This window comes from Callospermophilus lateralis, unplaced genomic scaffold (genome assembly GCF_048772815.1).
Source record: "Callospermophilus lateralis isolate mCalLat2 unplaced genomic scaffold, mCalLat2.hap1 Scaffold_116, whole genome shotgun sequence".
Taxonomy (NCBI): Eukaryota; Metazoa; Chordata; class Mammalia; order Rodentia; family Sciuridae; genus Callospermophilus; species Callospermophilus lateralis.
The window spans coordinates 1,721,382-1,725,297 of NW_027511893.1; the positions used below are offsets into that span (position 1 = coordinate 1,721,382).

The window sequence follows — 3,916 nt, forward strand, 5'->3', positions numbered from 1 at the left end:
TTTTTAACCTGATTGTGTCATGTGAAAGTATTGTTTTTTTAACTCCTCTAAGAAATGTAGTGCATTATACATTATTCAATATATATTTTAGTGAATTTATTTTCCGCTCAAATTAGGCAGGAATAGGATCTATAAATTGCAACAGAAAAGTCTAACTCAATGACTTCCTATAGATTAGTCTGAGAAGAAAGACATGTAAATTAATAAGCAATTTCCATGTAATGTTACTTCAGAATTTGTTTAAAACTTTCAGAAATGGTCCATGTTTCCTGCCTCTTCCAGGTCCTAACACACATTAGATTCACAATTTACTTGCCAGCAATATTTACAGGATGCAGTAGTTCCTTGGGAAAAACAAAACAAAAACAAAAACAACAACAACAAAAAAACCCAGAAAAGGATTGTTAACCCAAAATAAGATTTCCTTTTATTTGAAAAATCTTGTCTCCAAAGGAATCAGCTTTTTATCCCCCACCCAGAGATGGGAATTCAGTGGAAAAGCATATCTAGTCCTATTTGTCAATACTGTTTGTATTCTATCAAGGACTTTAAAAATCACCCAGTCTAAACCCAATCCCTGAATTGCCTTACTCTTCTATAGAGTGCAGATAGCCATTGTACTTTGGCATTGATATCTCTAGTGACAAGAAACTTGTAGACTTTATGAGTAAAAGACTTCTGTTGTTGCACAGCCCTGAATTTGGAGAATTGGCTCTCCTATTAACCCAAAATATGTTTGTATCCATTCTGTTCATAGAGAATAAATCTATTCCCTTCCTTCAGTATGCAGTTTATGTCATTTGTTATCTCATCTTCCTACGTACTCTTTTGCAGTTTATGTTGAAATAATAGCACAATGCTGAGCTTAACAAATAACAACACTTTTGGCTTTGCAGTTAGGCTGCAGAAAATTCTAGAAAGCCATTGTGCCTTGTTTAGCAGTAAAAAAAAGCCTGGATAAAATAAAATGAAATAACATCTTTTCATAGGACCCTTGAAGAACTTCAGAAGCAGAAACTCAAGCAAACCAAATTTAATAAAGGATCAAGCCTTTCCTAGGTGAACAAGGACCAGCCGCTTCATCTTGTGCTTGGAACCAATTGCCTCATGGTTATGGAGATGTGGAGGAGCAAGCCTAAAACTGAACTTTGCTGAAACAAACTTAAATCAGATGACTTTTAATGACAAGTGTCCACAAGGATAACATTAGTAAAGATTCTCAAACATAAAATTATCCCTCTTTCTAGTCTTGTGAGATCAAATCTCAAAACCCTGCTGAAGAGAAGAATGGAGTTCACCCTAAAAAATTTCAAAACCAAAGTCGAACTTAAGTCAAGTAAGGCTTCAAGTAGCCCTATTTAGATCAGTACTCTATTAGAACTGAATGACGAGCTCTTCCCAGGCTCACTTACAGAGGGAAGGGTGTGAGGTCTCTGGAAAAACAATATCATCTTCAGTCTCTCATGTTTTATAGCAATGTTTAATGTCTGCTGTAGGAGAAAAGGTAATATATAGTATAAGCAATGGAGTACAAATAGAAACCACAATTAAGATAACTTTGCTATTAAAGAGAAAAATTCAAAACAAACAGGCTCACAAATGACCTGCATATGAAAACAAGCAGGCCAAGATTTTGCACATATTATTAGGTGTTAAAGAACTTGGAGCAAAAAGCAGACCTAAGTATGCCTATAGGGAATAGAAAAACAAACAAACAAAAAACCCCAGAAACAAACACATAGGCATTTTTCAATTGGAGAAAAAACAATATCTGAAATTAAAAAATCATTAGGTGTAGCAACAAAATGAGTCAGAAGTTGAATGATAGTTGAAATGCAGTTTAGGTCAATCAAAATTGTCTAAACTAAAAATCTGAGAAAAACTGAAAGAAAATAAAAATATATTGTTAGATACCTGTCAGACGAAATCAAATGATTGCGCTCCATGTATTGGAGTGGCACGTGGAGATATTTTGAAGATATAAGGGAAAAGCATTCCAAAATAAATGATGATGTCAGCCCAAAGATCTTAGCAGCTCAGCAAGATAAGCACAAGGTAAATCAAAAGTAAAGAAAAAAGTCACAAAAGTAGCCACAGGAAAAACAGGCATATTACATTTTAAGGAACAAAAATAAGAAAGACGTTTGACATTTTCTTAGGAATGAGAACAGAAAGAATTGAGATTGCTTCTTTATGGTGATTGGAAAACCTCACAATCTGGAATTCTGTATTTTGTGGTGAAAAAAAGGAAGCTGAAATAAAGATAAAATAATAGCCTAAAGAGTTAGATACCAGTAGACCTATATTGTAAGAAATGCAAAATGAAATTCTCTAGGTTACCTGAAAATAACTCATTTACGGAAGCCAAATATCTTGAATAATGAAGGGGACTTGAGTGAAAAAATATGTGGTAAAATAGTTTTTATAAAATTTATGCTTAAAGAAATGTGTGACTGGCCGCCGCCTCCGCCACCACTGCCACCGCCGCCATCTCTGCCACCGTCCCCACCTCCGTCGCCACCACAGCTGCCTCCGTGGGGTTCTCCACCTCCCATGCACAACGCAGGCCCCCAGACCCAGAGCAGGAGCCGCACTCGGGCTCGGGGCGCAGGCATGGCAGACGGTGGCGGCGCGGGCGCTGGGGGTGGGGGCGGCGGCGGGGCGCTGGCCAGGCCTCGGCAGGGGCCGCTGCGGCGGCCGGGGCAGGCGGGAGCGGCGGCCCCAGCAACCCCGCCTTGCTGCCGCCAGGCGACCAGCAGCTTATCGCACTCATCATAGAGCAGCTCAAGAGCCGCGGCCTCTTTGACAGCTTCCGCCGGGCCCGCCTGGCGGACGTGGACACCAAGCCAGCTTACCAAAACCTGAGGCAAAAAGTGGATAATTTTGTGTCGACACATCTGGACAAGCAGGAGTGGAATCCTAGGATGAACAAGAACCAGTTACGAAATGGGCTGAGGCAGAGTGTGGTTCAGTCGGGGATGCTGGAAGCAGGAGTAGACAGGATTATTTCTCAGGTGGTGGATCCAAAACCCAACCACATCTTCAGGCCACAGATTGAAGGAGCAATTCATGAATTTCTGGCGGCCCAGAAAAAAGAAGCTGTGCCAGCACCCCCTCCTGACCCAGAGAGCCAGGACCTGCCTGCCCCATCCCAGGACACTTCCCAAGAATATTCCTGGCACCTTTTGAAAACTCCATTTAATTAATGGTGAAGAAATGGATCCCTGTTCCTAGAGAGCATGACTTCATCTGGCTGGGGGCTTCTGAACTCAATATTTCTACCCTGACTGTGGGACAGTGTCCTGATAGGACAGGAGCAAGCTTGGCAGTGGGAACTCTGTCTGTGGGTGCCCCTGCCTTGGGCTGCCACTGGCCTGCTTGTTCAGGGGTGTGCCACCCAGTACACACTACAGAGTATGAACACTACAGCTGCTGGGGTGGTTCCCAGACAGCTTTATACTTGAACATGGAGACTGCACATGGACTTTAGGGTTTGTGCTCTGGGATGACTAGAGGCTACCACGGAAGACCCTAACCAGTCCCAGAGGTAATTCAGAGAATAGGGACAGTAATGCTTAGTGGGGAGTAGGCATCTGACAGCGCTCGTCCAATACCTTTCTCAAAGTTCCAGACTATCTGTACAAGCCCTTAGCATCAGATAGCCTTAAAGTTGGTTGTGACCTTCTTGTCTGTGACTCTTCTAGCCAGTTTCCTCCCCGTGTCAGAGGTGACAGAAGGTGGAAACAGTGAACAAGGAGGCCGAGACATCAGGCATAAGAAAAACGTTTGCAGGTTTCCTGTGCAGGGCTGCTTCCTGTCCTCCAAGGCTGGTGAGCCTTGGATGCGTTTGTTCTTTTCTCGTGTTTGTTTTTTAGAAAAGTAAATTATCAGTAAATGGCGTTAAGTTTTGTAATAA

The 3,916-nt window shown here is 42.0% G+C and overlaps 1 pseudogene; it reads left to right on the forward strand.

The window, feature by feature from the left end:
* The first annotated feature begins 2,613 nt into the window (after window positions 1–2,613).
* LOC143386495 (biorientation of chromosomes in cell division protein 1 pseudogene) lies at window positions 2,614–3,206 on the forward strand (annotated as a pseudogene).
* Window positions 3,207–3,916: the final 710 nt, after the last annotated feature.